The sequence below is a fragment of the Agelaius tricolor genome, unplaced genomic scaffold (assembly GCF_023055355.1).
Source record: "Agelaius tricolor isolate 1412-34295 unplaced genomic scaffold, bAgeTri1.0.p SCAF_3, whole genome shotgun sequence".
NCBI lineage: Eukaryota > Metazoa > Chordata > Aves > Passeriformes > Icteridae > Agelaius > Agelaius tricolor.
The window spans coordinates 8,118,757-8,142,514 of record NW_027269263.1 but is presented as its reverse complement, the minus strand read 5'-3'; the positions used below and the strand labels follow the sequence as shown (position 1 = coordinate 8,142,514).

Sequence of the window (23,758 nt, the reverse complement as noted above, 5' to 3'; positions counted from 1 at the left end):
TGTGAGAGATCTTTCATTCCATGGTCCTAGCCAGCTGGAAACACTGTGAATAGCCTCTTCAATGATATTTCAGTCTCCTGCTTTTGGACCCAGATGAAACCAGGAAGTGCTGCAAAACCATAAATACCATTAAAAGACAGAGAGGGAGAAAGATTAACCAGATTTTGGCCAAGCTCCAAAACTCTGCATTTCAGTTTGGGGCAAAGGTTCAGGCTGGTTTTCACAGATTGGTTTGTCCACCTCAGTTATGTCCTACTCTTGCATGATATAAAGTGCCTTTGTTTATCTTTTACTCAGTTATACACCAAGTGCTGGTCATATTCCTTACACATCAGGCAATGCATGTGCAGAAAGAGAAAGAGGACTGAAAGCATGGCAAGACTCCACAGCTAATTTAGGATCAGAAATAGTGGGCGGGAGAAGCTGATTCCAGCTGCAAGAGGTTATATGGAAATATCCCTCTCAATTTTTCAAAGGCTTGTCCGATGCAGCACTGTTGGTCATTAGATAGAAATAATACTATATATTATTGACCACAAATGAATAGAGAAATTCATTGCATAGGTCAGCAGGGACAAAAACAAAAAAGGCTTTTTGTTCTGGTTGTTAACAGAGAGAGGAGTCCATTCCTCCTTACCTGGTCCCCAGTCAGACACAGGCAGGAGTTGGTAGGAGCAAGGAAGGAGGGCTGCTGACCCCTTAAACCTCCTCGGTTTTAAAATAACTGCTCAAATTCCCTTAAACACAAGTGTAAGTGGTGTCCCAGGCAGAGATGGGTGCATTCTCTCACATTTGGAAACACTCTTAGGTGTTGAGCAGCTCCTGCTACCACAGGGTACCTTCAGCACACAGCCTCAAACCACAGTGTGGGGTGCTGCCTCAGGATTTGAAATTGTGCTGTAGGATCATCTGAAAGGGATAAACTGACTGCTCTAGTGCCCACAGGGCTGCTGTGAAAGCACAGCCACAGATCCTGACCATGCCACTCGCCACTGCTGAAACAATACAGAGAGGACAGACACATCCTGGAGCAGAGCGAGGCAACATCAACAAAAAAGGCAGGTAGAAAGCAGCATATGATTTTCCAGAAATGATTTTCAGACAAATATATTTACTTTCCCTTTTGGGGAGAGCAGGGGAAAAGAGAGCTGCACGTCCTTTACAAACAGTGCTGGTATTATTCACACTGCCAACCAAACCACTTAAGCTAAAGAACCTTTGCAGTACCACAAGTGTAATACAAAAAAACAACCAAAAACCACTTACTTCCTTTTTTTCCCCCCTGAGTATTGACATTCTTGTGCAGTATTAGGAGAGCTAATTTAGCTTCCAGTTCTAAGAATTTTTGAATCTATAGCCAGTAATTATTTGCATTCAGGGGTACAAAAGAGGAAAACAAAGCCCACAAATTCTAGCACATTCATGTGGGATTGGGAGTTGAATTAGGATCCTCACACCCCATTGAATTATCGGCCCCCCTATTAGAGCCTTATTAAAATGGTAATGATTATAATGCCAGTCATAGGCAGGCTGTCGCACCTGTCAAAAAAAATACCCCGATTATCCTGTTCATTCAACTGTCTGGCATTCGAATCCCAGTCTCAGGTTTACTGTTCTGTGAAGTTTTTCTTTTTCTTTCTTTCTTTATGTTGTTTTTTTTTTTCCTTTTTATGAAGTAAAATAAAAGATACAAGAACAAACACTTCCACAGAGGTGATAAAAAAAAGAAAAATCCCCTCTAATTTAGCACATCTACTATCCATGTGGTGTTAAGGTATCTAGGACAGCAGTCTGAGGAAATAGATACAATTTCACTGGATTTCTCTATGATGAAGGAGAATACAGAGGGCTACAGTAAAATCTCTTTATAAAAAGGAACACTGGTTTTTATAAACAAAAAGAACAATTGGCCTTCCTCTTTCCATGCACACACACACCCAGCCCATTTCTGCACACAGCCAGGATTATGTTACTCAGAGCAGTAAAGTCTTTCTTCCTACACAAAATAAACACCTTGCATGGTTTAAAGGGACAGTGCTGAAAAGACCAGCATTCGTGCACAGGCTTTGCTAAGGAAGAAATTGCATTAATTCATTTTCTCCTTTAAAAGTAGTGAACATAGAATTCGAAATAAGCAGCACAAACCTAGAGTCTAATCCTGAACACATTTAGGAAAAGAACACTGGGGCTTGAAGACCTCAGCCAGTTTTAAATTTAAAATCCTACAGGGTTTATTGCAATAACCTGTTGTTAGTAGCAAAAACAACATCAATTTTAATAAAGATATATGGATATTTGGCTTTTCCAGACAAGTTCCTGAGAATTTAAGAGAAAAATCAGGTAGAGAGAAGATTAAATATTTTCCACTCTATTCAAAAGATGCCTTTTTCCTTTCCTCCAGCCCTGTTGTATGAGTTTTTCAAATACCACAGCATAAAAGAACGTCAGTGGAAGAGCATTTAGAGGCTGAATGCCTTCAATAGCATCTAAGACAGATGCTGTGTCACTGAGTGCCCTGGACCCTTTTGGGAAGTGGAGCGACCAACAAAAGACCGGTTGGGTTTTGTTTGTTTTGGTTTGTTCCAGAAAAACATTTTTGATGAAACATGAGAAAAAAAAAAGCTAGGGTTTTCTTAGCACTGGGAATAAAGAAATGTGTAAGAACTGCACTTAGAAGGCATCAGCTCCTGAGTGCATAAAGCACTAGATTTGTCCTTGTTTTCACAGAAGTAACTAGGAAAAAGTCCCTTTATTTTAGAAGCCCACATATAAACTTGCAAGGATTCCCATTCTAGGATGATAAGGGTTCTATCTAAATGTTATTTAAGTGATTCATTGTGTTTCTAAATTCAATTTTTCTGAGTTCACAAAGCCAAAAAGTATTTTTAAGAAGAAAGGGAACAGAATTAGAAGGATGTTGTCATGAAAAACAAGAAGTAACCATAGAATTGTAGCAAATAAATGAGTGAGCAAACAGCATGCAGCTGCTGCCTATCACCTCCTTGGTCTGAACATACACACATTTTTATTTTTGGATCTGATGCTCCTCAATATTCTGTTTTCTGCTTTTTTAGATGGTAAATACTTAACAGTAGGGATGGATGCTGCTTGTTCACTGCCTGCAAAGGGAACACTGGGCCTTAAAGAGGACTTTGGAATGATGCAGTGATTCCTTTCTTTAAAACCCCAGTTATCTCTATGCAAGTAGAGCTGGGCCAAACTCAGAAATCCTGTCTATAATCACATCACTTAACCCAATCACTCACACAATCAGAGACATTTGGGCAATGTGTTTGAACAATGAGAAATAAGCACCATTTCCATTCTCCACTCCTAAGTGCAAGGGGTGACCAGAAGGCTGAAGCGTCAAATTTAAGAAGTTTGAAGGTCAGCTGAGCTTTAGCAAAAGGTTAAGGATGTCCCAAGACTACACCAACAACCTCATAGGGTATGTTGCCCCAACTTTGCTTTTTCTTGCCATAACTGGCCTCTGCCAGCTCAGAGCTCCTCATCCCCCACCCCTGTCTCCTCGCTGTCTGAATTGCTGGAATGAAGATCCTCACTTTTGCATGCTCAGGAGAGCTGCAGCACTCAAAGTAATAGCAAGGAGCTGCAAGTTCTTGAAGGAATGAGAGATGCTATGGAGGATGGAGAGACTGGGACAGGATAGATGCAGGTGCTGCCTGAATATGTTTCTGCAGATAGCACATTGCTTGGATCAGGTGAGGAGCAGCTGGAGCACTGGGATCACAGGCTGTTTCCCACCATCTTAATGCACCTCATCTTAGAGGCTTCAATCAAACAGCTGCAAGAAAATTCACCAATCTGTCTTCTGAGAGCATTACTGAGTGAAAGCTGGAACTGATTAAATGCTACCATAGCAATGGTGACAAATGGTTTCACCAAGAAGGATCTCAAGATCCCTTCACCAATGACTCAGTTGCCCAGAATTTGCCTGCCAGAGTCCAGAATGCAAATACTTGAGGTGGTACCCCAGATTGCATCCTCCTCTTTGAGGCATTTTAAGCTTGAATTTCACCAACACTCATGTGGTTCTGTAGCTTTGAATCTTAAGTGAATAAGTTGCCACCCTTGTTGATGTGGTAGCTAGAGAAACTATCCATTCCCTCAAAAAAATCCTCCCCCAGAAACAGACCACCTACCCATTATTAGCCAGGGTTACCAGTTAAAAACGTATGAAGGGGGTCACATGAATGGAGAGCAGTGTGCATGTTTTATTAGTTTGAACAACAAGGGAATAGATGGATGAAAGATAAGGTAATGATTTGTGACAGGAGCCCAAAATTTGATTTCAACAATTAAATTACCCTTCTAAGAGATCCCCAAGGAAATCTATTAAAATACCATCTTCCCCTATCCCCAAAGTATACAAAAGCTGCCTAGTAACTGTCCAGTATCACTGCCTTTGTGACATGTTGGATGATTCCCAAGACAAAAACCATATGCTGTCCAATGAATGGTAGAGCAATCAACAAGGAAAGGCTATTCTTTAAGTTACTTGCCCTAAGAAAAAGAAAGGAAAAAGAGAAGCTGACAACTAAAGCACAAAGTTTGCACTAGAACTTAGGGTTTGGTTTTGCTCACTTGGTTTTTCACCAGATAATCAGAACTACTCTCAAATCACAAAATCACATCCCTAGAAAGTGGGAAAGGATTTTCACTTTTGAAGCCGTAGAACTCTGCACCGACGGCAATCCCCCATATTCCGAGGAGCAGGCAGCAGTGAAAAGTGGATTGCCTAATGCTTGAACATTATATTAACCCTTTCATAGTTCCCATGGACTGTTACTGAAGCCTAAACTTTCCCTCTCACAACTTTCCCTCTGTCTTAAGCTATCTTGTATTATTGTTATGTTTAAGGTTGCCCCCCTGCATAAATGTTACTATTTAAACCCAGAAGTTTCAGACATGAAGTAAAGAAACAAAAGAACATATTATGAACTTCTGCATCATTACAGAGCTAAGGGAGATTTGACTCAAGCTAGATATAACTTTTCAGCCTAAAAATAACACTTGCAGGCAAATGCAGAATGTAAAGTAAGACTGAGTAACACCAGACTTGGGTTCTTACTTACCTATGTCACATATCAGGTGCTCAATTTTCTTACTCACCACTGAAAAATGTGATAAGAAATGCTGATGATAAGGAGCCACAGTTCAGATGTGGCATTTTGAAATACCAGGGTGGTATCTGCTACAAGAAATCAATATCATTCACTGATGTGGTTGGTATCAGGAACAAAGCTTGCTCATAGTCAGGTGCTCAGTATAGCTCAGAATATTTCCCTCCAAGCTACTTTCATTTTAAATTATACTTAAAAAAAACAACTTCCAATCATCATCTCTCTATGCAGTGAAACAGTATGTGTTTAGATGTGATTTTAGAAGCTATGAATAAAGGCATTTTTTAGGTGAGAAACCTCCATTTTTTGAGGCAGGCATATATTTCAGTTTACTGCTCTGTCCACATGCACTCTCCAAATCCACAAATTTGGGCATTCACATAAATTTCACTGAACTTCTCTTTCAGAATAACAAAACCTCATCAAAACATGCAGATTTTTAAGCAAAGGACTAGTTTATGTTTAGGCAGATGCATTCAGTTAGGTGTTTGCAGCACTAGAACTTGAGAGGTGTGGTATCTAGCCGTAGAGTGCTACATGCATCTCAGAGAGGAAATTTGTGAAGAGCACCAGAATGCTTTACCTACCAAGCCTGAAACATTTTCAATTCCAAAGTCTTCAACTCTATTAAACTAATCAACAATCTCATAAAATTGCTGCAAAATTCAACAGCAACAAGAACAACAGAAAAAAAGAAAAAAAAGTATTTTTTTTTACACAGCATGATTTCCTTTCTCTTAGAGAAAACTTCCAAATCTTAGGATAACTAAAGAAACTTCAAAGTATGATATCTATAAATTTTCCAGATACACTTTCTCTTCTATATTATTACTTATGATCCTGAAGCCAAAAACCCAGATCTGTAAACTGCTCAAACCCTTCTTCAGTCTGGCCCCAAGTCTAGTTAACATTCTGTTCAGAATATCCTGCTTTGACTGTGAAAAGGAGCAGTTACCTCTTTCCTAAGCAGCTTTAGAGAGGGAAAATAAAAAAAAAAAAAAAAAAAGGAAAGAAAGAAAGAAAGGAAAAAAGAAAAATTCTGTCTTTGAAAAGCTTGAATAGATGCATACCATTATGGGTCTGGTAGGATTGACTGGGACAAGTACCTGAAAACACACTGAGGCCAAAACCCCCTCTGATTTACCACAGTCAGGGTTTTTCTCCATTGCTCTACTACACACATCCATGCATAAATTCTGCAAAGCTGCTGCCTAACCCCATGGACAGGTGGGGTCCCTGTTCTAGTACTTCTGAGGATCCCTAAAGATGTTGTGCTGACATGACTATGCCCATTAAAGGCCTGATGTCTGGAATGCACTTAGAGTACACCTGAACCTGCTGAGATTCCTTGTTGTGATGTTCTCCTGCTTATCCTGTCTGAAACACAGGACAATCAGTGATCCCTGTGCCCACCAGCAGCATGCAAAGTGCAGCAAGGCAAGAAGAATCCCCTGCCCTGCTGCTGTATTGGTTGGGTGTAACTCTCCAATAGATGACTATGAATCTCAAATACAGCCCACTTTCCAAAGCCAGTCCTTTGTGATTGCAGATCTTAAGGTGATAACAGGAAACACAATACTTACACAATCAGTGGTTTGTGACTGTTTTTGAATGGCAATGAACACATAAAACATGGCCTAAAAATGCTCATAAGTGTTTTCCATTACCTTTGATGTCGGAGACCACTTCAGCTTTACACTCAAATCTTTTGTCAGGAAATGTGTTTGATACACATGCAATGCTTCTTGGTACTTTTATAATAATCTGGGCCATAAAGTGGATACGGACCTGTTAGGAAAAAAGGGTAAAAGCAGTCAATTATATTTTCCCATTCTGATTATTGCAACAGGTAAAGAGAGAAGCCTCTAGCTGATATACAGTATAAAATGGAATAGGAGATGATTTCTCAGTGCTTGCACTGAAAAGTATCTTTGTCTATGATTGTGGTTTATGAAAAACTTAATTTTTCAGAGACAGACAAAAAAAATCACCTTCACTTTTTTATCAACACTTTTGAACTTCCTTGTAACCTCCTGGCATGTTAAAATGACTGGGAAGACACTGTAGGATACTCACAGGGAATTCCAAATGTTTCCAAAAATTTCCAAATCGAATTCTCTTGACTGGAATGTAGCCATTAGTCCTGACTCAGGAAAAATCAGCACAATGTGGACTGCCTGAAAGAGAGCATGGTAAGTAAGAGGTGGAAGGGTGCAGCAAGCTCTGAGCCATGTGCCCAGCCATCATCCAATGGCACTGATAAACACCATGGACACAGCGCACTCTTTCTGCATCATCCCAGGTGCATCATCTGGAGGATGCTTGGGGTGTATGCAGTGTGTCTGGGCAGCAGTCAGTACACAATAAAATAATGTCTGCTTTGCCTAGCAGTCAAGCAGGTGGGATTCAGCCCAGCCACTGGTGATGTAGGGAAGAACACAACACCATGGAAGTAACACATAAAATAAACTGACAAATACACACACACACACGTTTTAGCTTTGATTCTCATCTCTGACTTTAACAGTGTGATGTTGGTAAAGCAACTACATTTTCAAATCTCATGTTTCCAGGTGTGAAACATCCATTCATTCCCCATTCAGCACAACAAGGTCTAAATGCTAACCTAATACAAATAACAAGCATCAGGTGTGTGCTTCTAGGGAGCGTTTTTCCAGTTGTGTTTCCAGCAACCAGGAAAAATGCTGGTTATTGTCATGAATGGAAGGAAGGGAGCTCACCCAAGGGCACTCTCTCCCCATACTTTCTGGATCCCAGCAGTGCAAGAGCTGTCCGTGCCTCCTTGCTAAAGCCAAGGGATTGTTTCCAAATCTGTGAGCCAAAAGGGTGATCATACTTTTTTTGGACACACCTCAATTTCCCTGGTTGCTCCTTTCTACGCCTCTCGTTCCAGCAGAAATCTCATTGTCTCTTATCTTCCCTCTACAGGATCTTGTCTATTTTTAGCCAGAGCGACATTGGATTTTATTTCCTCTTCTTTCCCTCCATCCAGTCCCCTCACCACAGCCCCCCACCGCCATCCCTATGCATTTGCAACAAAAGTGTAAACTTCAGAAACTATTTGTATTTCATGGGCATTCACACACCATGCCAAAACGATGGCCCAAAAGTTTGGCGGGTAATCTCAACCCCAGAATTCGTGAGCTGATGATGAATGGCTGTGAAGCCTTTGTGATTGCTCAGGCTCCATTGTGGCCGGAACAATGGAGGAGGACACAAGTCTGGCTCAGGAGAGCAACGGATAAAACTGTTAGGGAGAATGGCGGGCTCCTGCCGACATGACCACTTGTTGACATTGAAAGGATTCAAAAACAAGTGAGCAGAAACAGAAACGATTCTGTTCGGCGGGGCTATTAGCTGCAACGTGTGGCAGTGGAGCGGTCACTCCTGATGTGTTTCCTCTCTAATGAGCCCTGAATGCCCTATTAAACTGGGATGCTATAGGCCCAGCGCCACTGGGACAATGCCATGCATGAACGACTCCCCCAGCACCTATTGGCTGCCCGCATGAAGGAAGCAACTGGCAACACTCAGATTTAAGCGGGGCTGACAGTACAGTTAAATGATCATTAATTAGAGTTGCTGGACAGATAGGGACTCAAAGCAATTCTTAATGACAAGATAACAGTCTAGTATTACTCAGCTTAGCACAAGTTCAAGCTCAGAGCCCATCTCGGTCTTTGTACTGTACATGACGGGTGTCAAGTCGATTTTGGTCTCATTCCTATATTGACAAACCATAAGAAATCCTGACTGTGTGATGAGGCAGTAATAGAGATTTTTACATGTAAGGATGAAAATAAACCTGTGTAGAGAAGTTCATGTTAGAAAATGAAAAAGAGAACAGTAAAAAGAATCACTCTTCTTTTTAACATGTTTGTAAATAAATCCATAAGGAAGCCACCACTCACCCACTTTCTGTGCTCCTTCATCAGCCTCTCTCCCCAGTACTTAACACAATCCTATTAATCCAACTTCACTCTAACCTTGCTCAAACCCCTGGTTTGTTTGATAGGTCACTCAATACTAATTTGGGAAGAGAACACAGTATTAAACTATTGAGCATTAGAAGGAAAAAGTCACAATGAGACATGAGCTCTGGCTTGAGGGCATCGTCCCCTTCCATGGATTTGGGAAGAGCCTTTCCCCAAGAGCACATTATATCCTAATCAGCAACTCCTGGGCTGCCTGCATCATTCAGTGGAGCAACATATATGGTCCTTCTTTGCATCAGGATACTGGATTAGCACAAGTCTGATTTCCCACAAGAAACCCTGTTACTGAAGGTTGTTATAAGCTATACACAGTCTAGGATACAGTAAAATATTAACTGGTTCAAAAATACCCAGTATGGCTCCTAAAGGCTTACAGGCCCAGGGCACTTGTGAAAGTTCTCTCACCAGGGAATGAAGTGGTGAGACAAGCAATGTGCATTTGGGCTTAGAATAGTGAAGATCAGTATTTAGCATTTGTACTTTCATTTGGCTTTGTGTGTTTTGTTGGAATGTCTTCTTAAATTGTGAAAAGTACACTGCAATAGCCACTTTCATTTCACAATAGATTATGTAGGACCACATGTACACATGTCATACTGCAAACTAAGAAGAAGTTTCTTGATTGAAACATAAGGTTACATAAACTCTTAATAGCACATTATTCTGAAACTTTTTATAATTCTATTTGCATATTTTAACAAAGATGCTGTAGAGAGGGAGGTAGATCATGGCTATGACAAGATTGTTGCAGATTTTTGAGGAACCCACTTTAGCAATTATTCATATTTCTTATGGAATTCTGTGACAGGATGCATACAATATACCATCAGTATATTCTATGAATCTTAAAACATCTCCATATAGCCCCTAATGCAAGAAGTCCCAGGTCCAGAGTATTTCTGAGGAAACGCTGGATGCAGCTGCCAAATAAACAAATTTTTTCTTTCATCTCTTCCCTCCTCACCTCTGCTGAAAGGAACAGCCTGTTTAAAGGAAATAACATGTCATGGTAAATGCTATCATATCACCCAAGAAATGTGTCACATTTTTATCTGCTTTTAATTTTTGTCATGGGAGATTTTTGAGGGGTTTTGTTCTTTTCCTTTGCAAATCAGGCTGTGAAAGCTTTCCCCAGAACATGCAGTCTAGGTCCAGAGTATTAGTTTGTCCAAAGGGAAAAGAGGTAAGTGACAGCCAAGCCTGGGACTGTGGGAGGAATATGGTTTTCCCTTTAGCAGCAGGGCAACAAGCATTGCTCTACAATAGCTATTGAGGTGCAAAACAACTTGTGAAATGACATCCTGCTTAATAGATTCTAAACCCTGATTTCTAAGTGTAAAATTTTCCCAGCTAAAAAGGAAATCAGAAAGATATTAATGCAGGGAATAGTATTGCTTTTCAGGTAGTGGGAGTCTTGCTTCACTGATCAACAGGGCGAGTGGAGAGGAGGATGAGGCTGCCTCCCTTCCTCCCTCTTTATTTCCCCTTTCTCCCTCCACAGTGCTGCTAGCATCCTTACAGCACATACAGACTCAGCAGCAGAGGGTGATGGACTTACACATTTTGATCCATTAAATGCTGGGCCAGGACATGGCAAAACTCAGTCTGACATCATGAGGTTGGGGGTCTATTTTACAGAGGCAGCAGGTGGTCGAGCTCTTTGTCTGGCAGGAAAGGCAGCCTATCTACATCAAATTCCAGCACTGAGACTCTCAATCACATCTGAATTTTCAGATGTCCCATGAAAATCTGTTCTTTAATTTCTGACTTCTAGGCATTAAACACAGCCTCAGACAGTAAATCTCTAGATTTGTAGAGCCTGTCATGACGTTTTTATTTTTTTTTTTTCAATGAATGAATTTTAGGCACCTCCCTAGAACTGTGAAATGACAGGATTGATTGGCAAAGTGAAAACAGAGCCTAAAACTTTGTATTCTTCTGTATAATTATAAAAACTTACTGATTTTATAATTCTCTGGAGTTTAGTGTGACATATTCTGTAGGACTTTACACAAAGCAGGTGAAAAGATGAGGGGACACTGTGAGAAACAGAAGGGGAGGGAGTGACATGGATATAGACTTCACTGTTTGGGGGTTTATTTCTATTTAGAGTTTTACAGAAACTGAGAGACAACTGTATTATTGAGTACTTGCCTCAGAGAATTTGTAAATCAGCTTGTTGTAGTAATGTTTGTACAACAATTCCCATTTTAATTTTCTAATTCAGGCCTCTGTCATGCATGTGGTGGCTGCAATGTCCACAGGTCTCAGCAGAGAGGGGCCCCAGGATGCTGGGTGCAGGATGAACATATAGGCTTTATTATGTTAAAACCCACACAATAGTTACATCCTCCTCTTGGTAAAGGGATCATTGAGGAGTATTGTGCATTTGCTATTGTCTCTCCCTCTTTTGATGCTTGGGCTGAGCTCTCATTAGGCCTAATTGGACATTTGCAACGTGCCCTCAGTGGAGGATACACCTGTGTGTTCTCCATACACAAGGACTGACTGGAAAATGGGATGGCTCCTTCAGGGAGGCTCTGAGGCCACGTTCTGCTGGCCAAATGATCTCTGAGGGCCAGCACTGCCAGAGCATGGCTGACAGGCCCCATGAGCAGTGGTTGGGGTTGAGACCTCAGCAACAGCAAGGCAGAGAACTGCAGCATCCCAGAAACCCCCTTGCCTCATCTTGAGAAGGAGAGGGATGTCTGATCTATGCACAGTTTGTCCCAGTGGGTTTAATTTCTTCACTTTTTCTAAAGCAGTCTTACAGCTTTCAGGTCAGACTGTGCTTCCTCCATGACACTCAGGCAGTCTGTTAGACTGAGCTTATTTATGACAAAAACAAGCAAACTGTGCTCTCTTGCATTTGCTGGACTCTGTGTTAGTTGTAAAGATCAGGAAAAATAACATTTCATTAAAGGTAAGCTGGAGGAAATATATAGCCAGCCTTCCTACCCACCTGATGTGTCTGTTACAAATCTCATCTCTTGATTCAAACCTCGGTGTTCATTTGTACTCTGAGATGAAAACCAACACCAAAACAAGCCCCACTTTTGTCAAGGAATATTCAAAGGAATGTCATGTCAGCAAAACTTCAATGAAAGCAAGGAGCATTGAGATGCATAAAACTATAATGTCTCCAGTCCCACATAGTTCTGTACCATATGGCCAGAGAGAAGCAGATGGGCCAGGTCACAGCGGGGGAAGAGAGGGAGAGACTCAGGATTGTTTATCTGACCCAGTGGGCCAACACTAACAGACTGTCCCCAGTGACCAGGCTATTATTAACAGAAAGAGTTGATAAGAACGTGATCCCCACATTTATTTGCCCTCAGGTATTTTTCACATGTGATGCCCAATGAAAATGACCTTTTATTTTGCAGATGTTTATTTTGGGGCTGGAACATTTGACTCGCAAAGAAGCCATGAATTGCACTCCACTTGTCTTTTATTGATTTTAGATGCCAGCTATCTCTATCTGTTTACTTGACTAAAGCTCAGAAACTTGCTTGTCTAAATGAGACAAAGTCAACAATAAATAATGCAAAAATATTTTCAATATTATTATTATTATTATTGCTGTTACATAGTTGTGTAGAGAAGTTCACATTAGAAAATAAAAAAGAGAATAACCTTAATTTTTAGTAGCAACCTTACTTTTTTCAGCAGAAAATCAGACCAGCAAAAATAAAGCAGAATAGCATGGGTACTATCAGAGAAATCCTGGGATGTCTGATTTGATTTCAGCAGGAGAGCTCTATCTTACTGTGTTTCTCAGTGAGCTGCCAAGTATTAGCAATAAGAAAAGTTCCCCAAACTATTCAAGTTGCATAGTTACCTAAACATTACATGGAAAGATTTTGGAGGAATTATTGCAAGAAAAAAAAACCTCAACAACAAAAAGGTATAAAATTGCATGAAAAATACTTGCATAGAAAAGCTGGAGACAGAAGTCAGCTATTTCTGGTTATGATTCAAAGATGCCAAATATTTCACCTGAGATGCAGAATGGACCCATTAATGGCAGTAACACTGCAAGTTTCACTCATAAGCTTATCTCTGTTGGATTTTATGGCTTTTCCTCTCAAACCCCTTACAGCTCCCAGCTGATGCCTTCCAGAAGGACTAAGTACCACTACTCTCAACTCTGCATCTAAGAGACCTCACCAGGGAAGAGCTCAGCATCTGCCCCATGGTGGCTGCAGAGTTCTTGATCCCCTGGATCCTGGGCCCCCAAATCACTGCCATTCTTGTCCCTGCTGCTGAAGGAGGGACCTCAGCCATGAGCAGGAGGGACCACTGCTCTTGCTAGAGCCAGGTTCCCCTGTGCTTGCAGCAGTGGGGATCATGGCACTGCTTGGTACCTCCAACCAGCTGGAGCATTTACCAAGGTTTCTTCCCCAAAACTGGAGCTGATGCTCCTTTTAGGGGAGTTATTAGCTGTGCCTCTTGGATGAACAATAGGCAGAGATGGAGAAGCCAGTTTTACAACAATTTCATAATTTGCTCATCCCATTCTAAGCTGTTTGTAAAATGAAGACTTTGCTGACCAGATATTGTTGTTTGACCTTGTGCACAACTAACTAGTTATTATGGCCTGCAAAAGCAGGAAAGCTCTGTGTCCAGAATCTCTAAACCTTGTTAAAATGGCCATTTGGGACAGTGTCACTCTAATTAAAACAGAGACTCATTGCTGCTAAACGACATTACTAGAGCTCATATAATTTAGGCAGATCGTTACCTCTTGATGAGTTTGGAGCTTCTGGCTGATCTCTGTGTGCATCCTTCCCTCAATGCACCATCCTTGGGAAACTCAGCACTTGCACAGGGCCAGAGATTTGGCATGGAGAGGGGTGGTTTTCTGTGTCCCAAAGATGCAGGGGAAGGTCTCTTGGGCCTCCCTGTATTACAGCACTTACTCAGGGTTGGAGATGTGCTGCGGGAAGAGGGGTTTGTCTGCATGTGTGCATCTGCATACAGGTAGGGGCAGTGGAAAAGGGGCAATCAAGCCCTTCAAAGAGCTCCTCAAAGAGAATTTTGTTTCTACAAGGTAGGGAAAAAAATCCCTAGACCATTTGCCAGTGTTTGGGGCTGTGGACTAGCTCTGGATTAGGATCCAATGCACACTGTGGCTGAGCACACATCTTGCTGAGTGATATATACTGTAACTACTCTTTGCAGTCTTTGCAGGCTGGAATTCAACTTTTCCACTATTGACTTCCAATGGGACAAGTATTCCCAAACTACATGAGCTTGTAGGGAAAGCCCATTCCTCATCTGTAGAGGTGTCAGAGCCATCTAAGAGAGGAAATGGTCAACATTTGTCAACTTACCACTCCTGGATTTTCCTCTCTGCTGAAAATAATGAGGTTCCTGCTGAAAATTAAGGTTATTCAAGGTAATTCAAATATTTCTGGCTAAAAGAAGTCCTGGAGTCCCTACTGTGGGTGTGGGGACACTGTACCTCTGGACATGCCCCAGTGGAGGTGGTAACCCTGTTGTGGGAGACAGCACGTACCTCAGCCATACACTGCCAGATTACACAGAGGGACAGAGATACAGCATAGTCACCACAGACTACCTTTATTTTCAGTTCCATGGAGGCTTATTTGACCTCATCTCTATTTTTCTAAAGTATTTTTGCTCTTGTACCTCTGAAGTAACTTAATCCAGTTATTTTTATTTAGTCTAATCTTAAAAGTACTATAAACCAGCTCTGGTTTAAATAACTGATAGATTTGCTTTAAAGATGCTCTTTGCTCTTCTGAACTGTCTTTTCTCCCCTTTTCACTTCCCCTACTTTAAGAAAAAGCTTCCATTGACTGGTCAGACACAGAAATGTTTCTGAAAGGCAGCAGCTAGACTTCTGGGAAAGGGAATGATATATTCAGAAACTTCCTAGAAATGACAAAAAGCTATATGAGGGTGCCAAAACTCTGACCACTTACAAGAACTCTTTTACGTACAGAAGCAAGAAGGACAAAACCAAAGAAAATAGAAGATGTAAAGAGGGCAAGAAAATGAATTCCTCAAGTATTAAATGTCTAGAGACAGAGTATTGGTAATTTAGTGCAAGTGATTTCCCCTGCTCACCAGGAATGCAATAGAAACAAAAATCAAAGTGCAACTCCGCTCAATATACATTGTCCCTGCTTGATGCTGCAAAGTACATTTCATTACAAGCCAAAAAGAACAGCCCTCACTGATGCTTGCTCAAATGTCTCAATTTCTGGATTAAGCTGTCCCATTGTTTTGAAGCATAGTTATGGTTTAGAGATCAATGGGACATAGACTATCCTAATCTACTATGAACAGCCCATAGCAGAGAAGGGATACTCTGCACTAGAGAGCCATCTAAGTCTTCTAATTACTTTGGCTACTGATAGATTGGCTCTTACCCCCTTGAATTCCTTTGTCACTGAGGAGTTAAAATTCATGAGCGTCCATGCTGCTGAATGCTTCCCCCAGTGCTGCTATTTTCTGCGCCAAGCATCGCCGCAAAGAGTCGGAGGTCTGTCAGGCCATCTGTTACATAATAGTCAACAATCTCCAAAATCTGGGGAAACTGAGATGGAGAGAGCAAAGATGATGAAGGGTTTAAAAAGAACAGATTGCTGCCTTGCTTGGAAGGGAGGGAGGGAGGCAGGGGGAAGGGGGAAAGGCTGGATAAAAAGCCCTGATGGAAGCAGAGACAAACCCGATTAGCACAGCCAGCAAAACAATCCCCCCAAAATATTAATGCTTTCTCCAAAGAAGTTGACAAGGACACCAGATTGGTGGGGAAAAAATGCTTTAGGGCAGGAAAGCTGAAGGAGGCCATGAAAAATTACAGCTGTAATTTAGGCATTGCTGTACACAAGTAGACACTGAAGACAATTTAAGAACATCCTCTAAATCAGTAAAGAAGACCACCACTAATATTTTTTGTCTCTGTGTTATACAACACACTGCTAATGTACCACAGGGAAGTAAGTGTAATATTTTCATTCCACTATTTTCCTTTCCTCCTTTCCCCCTCCCTTTGCAAAGGAGGTGTTTGCTGATTTTAAGGCATCAGAGCAGTGACAACTTGCAAGTAGGGCTCAGCCACCTCGTATTTGTCTTGCTTTGTGTCCACATTTTAAAAAGACTGACTATATCAGGTGTAAAATGTTCTCAGGAGACATAATATCCATTTAACTGCCTCTGCAGCCACTGAAAATGTACCAGCAGTAACACTGGTTGGGTGAACCACCTAGCTGCATTTAAACTCTCCTAACATGAGCTGACTTTTAGTCTGCTCTGTCCAGTTCTTACTCTTGCTGCCCTGGCTAAAAGCTTGCAGAGCTTTCTCTACCAGCAATAACCATAATGCTGGTGTCTTCTTGATTTCCTTTTCATATGGGAATGTGCCAGACTAAGCACACTGACGGTCTCACCACCAAATAGATTTCCCTTCTACATCAAGTTACAAATATTGCCCCCAGACTCTCTTGACATGAAAAACCACTGAGAATCAGAAGTCTTATGGCAGTTTTGGGAAATCATTTCTGCTTGAAGAGAAATGGGAAGCAACAAGAAGCCTTTAGGTTTCGGTTCTGTCAACCCTCTGCCTTTCAGGGACTTTCTGAGTTCCTGTCCACCAGACTCAGAAGCCTCTCACAACATATAAACACATGATCTTCACTCCTGTAAAGTTCAGGTGCTTCAGAGCATTTCCTCAGACCACATTGAAGTTTTATGTGCTCCCTTGCTCAAACGCTTTGCTTTATTATCCCTTTGAGCAAATAATTTTTAAACTACAACAGAAAACAGGTGGCAGTTGAGGAAGGGAGAGAAAAGAGGTATTTTCTGAATGCACATACACAAACAACTAAAGATGCAGGGATAACTTTGCTGGTTAACTTTTCCTATGACAGTAACCACTCCCAAAGCAAACACATCAAAATGGAAGCAATTAAAATCTGTGTTCATTCACTCATTGTTGTTACTACAGGTTAAGGTGGCTCGTTAACAGATATGCAAGTGCATAGTGTAATGCATCCCTCCTAGCTGTATTAATGGATCACGTAGGATAATGTCAGATGGAAAAGATGAGCTTTTATAGGTCTGATAAAAATAAACAATAAATGCAGGCAGTGCTGAACTGGATTACCATAGTGCCCCATGAGTTGTGTAATGATGTTAGCATTGGCGCCTGCCTTAGAGCTGATGCTTCAGAATACTAACATTGAGCCACTTGATACGTGTTTGATGTCTAAACAAGTCACATCCTTTGCTGAGAGGAACAAATTGTGATGGAGACTGGCTGTGGGGCTTCAAGTTTCAGATAAAAATCTGTCCAGAAGAATCCCATACAAATAATTGTCCAAAAGACTTTCTACTTTTAATCGTATGAAATATGTGGTTGGACTTTTTACTTATTCTGTTGGTTTTTTTTTAAAACATCTAAATAACTTGGTCCCTGCTCTAGTGCTAAAGCCTTGTCTAACATTTCGTGCTGGGAATGCAAAGCAGGGCACCAAGTACAGTAGTACAAATAACACTTTATTTACAGTTTCATGGCTTTGAGATTTCCTGTCTCCATAATCACTTCCTACTAATTTCCTTCTGTTTTGTTTGAAATGGTAGTCTTTTCAAAGAAAGTGCCCAAAGAAACAACGCCTTTGTAAGGTTTGGATTAAATCAGGGAGGTTTTTATACTTCTTTTTCTGTATTTCCCAGTACCGTTTCTCTGCATTAACAGAGTTTGTGCTGTATGTCTGGATGGCTCAAACAGGACTGTGATAAGAGAACTGCAAAAAGGCCAGCACTGAAGGGCCAAAGTCTCAGCTGGAGGAAGCTGGCACAGCTCCACTGATGTGCATCAGCTACAAGCCAGCATCATTTGAAGAGCCAAATAAATGTTTAAATGGTGGACATGAAAAACTTCCAAGCACTACCAAGACACTTGGAAAATTTCCTAATACTTGAGCACATACAAAACATTAAGATAAAATCAAAAATTGTTGTGTTGTAGGAAGTAAATAAAAGCAACTACCACAGAAGTAGAGTTTCTATACAGGGAGATTAGCTCAATCTGAAATTAAATCCACAGAGTATTTGACATATTTTTATCTTGTCTAGTGGTTTGAGTTGCCTAATGAGCAACATCTACAGCTATATTTAGACTCCTCTACATTATGCCAAGTTGGCTGACCAAAATGGGACAGATCCCAAATCCTCTGCTACTTTTCAAAATGAAGCTAACAATTGAAAAAAGAAAAAAATCTGTGCAAAGAAGTACATTGAGTAGCATGAGTAGACTGTACACTTAGTGTTATCTTCTTTTTCTATCCCAACTACTTGGCCAAAAATGAAGGCATACACCCCATTTCCACTGCTGACCTCTGACCTTCCCCTTCCTTCAGAGCTCTGATTTCTCTCCAGGCCTTTCAGACCTTGAACACTTCTCTTATTTCCAAAAATGGATGGAAATGAACATGTGTTATTTAATTTGTTAGTGGGTTATGCATAGAATTGTTTAATAAAAAAATACATCACACATGTGCCAGTGCTGCTGCTGAGGCTGCTTTCCTTTATGTAAGTGGAGTATTGACCAACCAAATATCACAACAAACAATGAAGGTATGGATACTGGAAATGTTTGCCACCCTTCTCACACTTTTCCAGGCATGGATCTGTTGACTTTACTTGCACTGTAAGTCAATAAAGAAGCAACTTTCAAGGCCAACAAAACTTTCTAGGGGTTCAAGTACCCATCTCATCAGCATCCTCCTGCAAGAACACTCACAATATTAGTTTTCAGAAAATTAGACAGTTGCCTCTGGGCAGAACTCCAGTGTCTCAGAGTGTGGCTTTTACAATGTGTAGTTAAGCTCTGCTTTCATTTTTCAAGTTGAGGAAAACCCTCAAAACCTCTTACTCTTTCCCTTCACTGAACACAAAAGCACAGTAGTTTAGCTTCTTTTGGCTCCACACCACCTTCTTCACCAATTAGTCATTTATTAGTACACAATACAACAGTAGCAGTAGTAGTAGTAGTAGTAGTAGTAGTAGTAGTAGTAGAAGAAGAAGAATAACTTTAAAAATTCAAAGATAAATGAATACACAGAAATTCTGAATGAAAGGAGGGATTTTACATCTGTCTATGGCTTTCCATTATAATGAGCTAAGATACACTACAGTCTTTCTACAGAGATACTAAATTCACAATTTTTCTCAGTGAGATGATACACCAGATATTTACTGCAAAATCTAAATGGTTTATGATCTTCTGGAGCGGACATAGAGACAGAGAAGAAATTATTTGAACAGGCAAGAATTGATGTGATTTACAGCTTTTACACAAACCAACCCTTTTTGCTTAAAAGTCATTCACATACAAGACTATTACTATTTTTCTTTTTTTTTTTCTTCCCAGCTGTCTCTCATGGAGCTTCACTGCTTACCTGGCTAATCATAAGGAGCACCCATCTTTTGACTGGAAAAGTGCTTACCATAATCTATAGCACATTTACTAGATCTGAAATATCCAAGTCACATGGGAGATGACGGTCATGTCTGCATCATAAACTGGAGGTCAGTGCAGAGATTCCACAGCTGATGGAGCCCTGAACAGCAATACTCACATGTTTCAGTGCTCCACAGTCTACAACAACTAGCATGGATTTGGGAACAGCTTATCCACAGTCAGGACAGTGCTGCTGCTGAATCCACACACATCATCCTCCAGAGAGCACCTTCTGACACAGCTGGGGTCTGCTTTGCCTCACACCCAGCTGGGCTGGCTCCCTCTAGACCATAGATCCTTACACATCCACTTTGAGATTTACATGGATTAAGGAAAGTAAATGTGATCAGTGGAAAAAATCTGGTCATATTGTTTTCTTATTACACTTGAAGTTTTACCAGTATTGTCAGACTGGCCTACTGAAAATATATGTTGCTCAAAGGATCATGATGAAATATTCCCTCTTCAGATGCAACACTCCATGTAGGACAGGGTGTAGGATTGTGAGCTCTCTTAAAAGTTTGTCTTCAGTCTTCTGTTTACTGACTGCAGGAGTTAGAGCAGAAGTGAGATCAATTATTTCTCATTGCAGTGACAGACAGGAAGACTTTTCTGGAGAAGAGCTTAAATAGTGGGAGGACTGATCTCTTAGAGACTTTTATTAGCCTCTGATGATGCCTGGAACCTCCAAAAATAATTAACAATGGCGATTTAAAAAACCCAAGCAATACCCACTCCATGCTAAAGTAGGTCTTGGTTACAACCCAGGAATGTCTTTTCTAGGAAAAGGACATAAAAATTGAAGTTGTAGTGCAGACATTGGGCAAAAAGAGAATAGTTTGTTTTAGAGAGCAAATATGGAGGCATTCCATACTTATAACCACAAAGTTGTGGATTCCCTCCCCTGCCCTCAAATTTACCAGCTACACTGGTTTATACTTGCAGTTCCACCAAGATGATAATGACATATGAATAGCACATAGAGAAATGACACATAGAAAGGAAGAATCAAGTGAAAAAGCAGCATCAGGCATAACCTGAAACTTGAACATCCTACTTCAATCAACTTTATATCCCAAGTAAGGATGAGAGCTTAGCTAAGCTCTTTAAGTAAGTCTTTGATCTGTTCAGATGCTCAAGACAGAGTCCAAGACCAAAAACCTGGCACCCAGGGGAGCTTTTGTCAAGAGAAAGGTGCTCTTCAGGTCCCCACAGGATGAGGAAAGGGGCAGAAGCTGTGTGGGAGGTGTTCTCCAGCTGTGGAGAGACGCAAACACTTTGCTGCTGTCCAAATGTTTCACACCCCAGACCAGGCCACGAGACAAACAACCCCGGTGTTGTTTCAACAGTCTCATTTGACATGGTCTAACACTACAAGAAGTGAAAGAAAACCTTAGCACCCCTCCCACCCTCCTCCTTGGACCAATTGAGCTGTCACTGTCTGCACAGAAAGTGATTGTTCAGTTGAAAACACATTTTGGCCTGATGCAAACGGAACAGTCTTGAAAAGTGGAGTTTCCTTTTGTGCCTCCCCTCCAAGGGGAGTGAAAGGCAGCAAGAAGAGAGGCAGGAGGGAGGGAGGTGACCACTGTGCACCATCAGCACTCCATGCTGCCTGCTCTGCAGCCCCAAAGGCAGCCTGTAGCCTTGGGAGGGAAGGGGTGAACAGCCTTGTTCAGGCAGTGACAGATATTTTCAGGGAGAAATGTTCAGAGGGAGCTGAAAGAAAGTGTTGGGGTGATGGAGTTTCAAAACCAGAGCTTTGCTGAGCAGCAGGTTGCAACCTTTGGTTAAAGCTTGTCTTGCAGAGGTTGGTAGCTTAGCAACAAGGAGTTTTTTAGTTTGTTTTGTACAAACAGAAGAAGCAGCATAGGCATGTCAGAGTATAGATGTGTCAAGTCATCAGAGGAGAATCACTGGGGAACAGTGATTTGCAGCAGGGATGAGCAGGGATACCCCTCTCCAGCACCATGGGACTCTTCTTCACACATGATCATGAGATTGTCAGGACATGGAAAGGATTTTCAAGATCCCATCCAAAGTCCCAGACTTCCAGTCAATTTTACTTCTATATGCTAAGAGTTTATTTTCAGTTTTAAAGGTGACCATGAAGTAAATGTCACAGAGCTGACTTCCTATTTTGAAGGGTATCTCTGACTAATAAAGCTCACCTGAATTTGGGTGTAGAATAATGTAATATATAAGGAAAAAAAAAAAAGCAAGTCATATGCAAGTAACAAATAGCTGTTCTGCCATCAAGCACACTGGGAATTTATATCTTTGGGAGGTTTTGTAGGCTAACTGGACTATTGATCTCTGTTCCCATTCAGCATCTTCTCAGGCAGCAGTTTTCACTTTTAGCTCAGTACTGAAAATCAGCAGTGAAGAAGCTGTCACATCACCACATCACATCACTCATCCATTCCCTTGAGAACCTGCATACACAGCCAGTATCTCTTTCTGTTCAAGTCAATAAATATTTTGATGGCTAATACCAGCGCATTTCACAAATTCTCACCAGAGAAAGTACAGAAGGAGAGAGGAAAAGATGTCCTAATTACTCACAGGTAATTATCTCAGGTTCTCACTAAACATTTATACCCCTACCCTCCACTAATGAATTCATTATGTAATAAGAGTTGAGCAACAGCAGAAAGGACAGGTTACACAGCCAGCCTGATGTACAGCTCTGATGCACAGCATAAGTGATCCTCTGCTCCAGTAAGTTTTCACCTTAAAAAGGTGAGAAGCCAAATTTCTCCAGAGCTTTCCATTCAGCAGAACTAAAGGCAAGCAAAGCAGGAGTACCCTACACCAGCAGGTGCCTGGAGGTCCCTCAGTGCCCCCATGGGACACTGCCTGCTCTCCACGTACCTGCCAGACATGCAGTGAACAGGCAGGGCTCTAAAGAAGAGGGGAGATTTCCCCATTAACACAAGGACATCCCTCTTAGATGCTTTGAAAGAGAAGCAAACTGTGCAGAAATGCCCTCTGCAGCCAGAGAAATTTGTGCAAACAGCCCTCAGACCACAGGTTGACACAGGTCTTACTGACACTGGCAGCACCACAGGGTCATTTACACACAGATGGCCTGGGCCTGGCAGCACATTAAGGACTGAGGCTTTTGTTACACTCTGCCACAAAGCTCTGGTTGTTTGGAAGTGTGCTTGAACAAGCTCAGTTATCTATGTGGAAATTGATGTAACCGAGGGACTAGAAAACCTGGTTCCTCCTTCCTATATACTCACTAAACCACCTTTCACTGTCTTGGAAAATACTGATTTTTCTGCTAAAGGTTGTGGAAAGAGAGTAAAGTGGACTTAGGACACCACTAGGATCAGCTTGCCAACTCCTAACATTTAAACATCTTGAAATGGAGCGTTCTGTTCTAAAAGTCTGGTGAGCATGTTCTGGGTTGGTAGTGCTGGAGGGCAGGAGAAGGTGAAGTGTTGATTTTTTTTCTCTTTCTCTCTTTTAGACACACACACAAATGCACATCTTTCACAATTTATGTGATGTGCAACAGCATTAATTTTGTCAGGTTGCACAAACATTTATCCTAAGAAAGCAAGTATTTCTACTACTGACATGAAGTCCCAATAAACAGAAGGCTCCAGCAGATCTACAGTAGCACCTTACCTGAAAAAATTTCATTGTCCAACTTCATCTCTCCCAGAGCTTTCAAAGGATCATAAACATGGAAGCAAATATTCACACCTTAAGAATTCCATTGGATTTAACATTTCCAACCTGCCAGACGAAAATCTTTCCATAGCAATGGTCCATGCCATCAACAACTGAAAGTTTAGGACCAATCTTGTTTTCTTGAAAGAAAAACTTGTTTTCTTATATCCACCTGCAATTGTTTTGGAGGTCTACAGAAGGTGTTCCACTTTTGCAGCAGGACCAAAACACCTTCATCATGTAAAGCAGAACCCAATAAAGTGTCCCCACTATGATGCAAGAGAGAGAACTGTCACTAATCAGCACACATTCTGAAAAACACAGCCCAAATTACCCAAATCAAAATCTAAATGCAATTCCAGACTCAATATTCTAAATTGAAAGTGACTCCTACAATTATAACTATATTATAACTATAA

General features: G+C 41.2%; 3 long non-coding RNA genes across 5 annotated transcripts in view; 1 reads left to right on the top strand and 2 right to left on the bottom strand.

The window, feature by feature from the left end:
- Positions 1–7,796, bottom strand: part of LOC139587790 (uncharacterized) — a 45,769-nt gene extending 37,973 nt beyond the window's left edge. For 2 of the 3 annotated variants that reach the window (XR_011678493.1, XR_011678494.1), the window contains exons 1-2: positions 7,221–7,796; positions 6,812–6,932 (exon numbers count right to left, since the gene is read on the bottom strand). This is a non-coding gene — a long non-coding RNA (uncharacterized lncRNA). Of the gene's footprint in view, positions 1–6,811; positions 6,933–7,135 lie in introns of all 3 variants that reach the window. The other variant, XR_011678495.1, reaches the window with a different exon arrangement.
- The window catches only part of LOC139587789 (uncharacterized), a 47,391-nt gene extending 34,590 nt beyond the window's left edge, over positions 1–12,801 (top strand). Inside the window, exon 2 of the long non-coding RNA XR_011678492.1 lies at positions 8,094–12,801. This is a non-coding gene — a long non-coding RNA (uncharacterized lncRNA). The remainder of the gene's footprint in view (positions 1–8,093) is intronic.
- A 2,716-nt stretch (positions 12,802–15,517) lies between these two features.
- LOC139587788 (uncharacterized) overlaps positions 15,518–23,758 on the bottom strand; it is a 234,361-nt gene continuing 226,120 nt past the window's right edge. Inside the window, exon 6 of the long non-coding RNA XR_011678491.1 lies at positions 15,518–15,728. This is a non-coding gene — a long non-coding RNA (uncharacterized lncRNA). The remainder of the gene's footprint in view (positions 15,729–23,758) is intronic.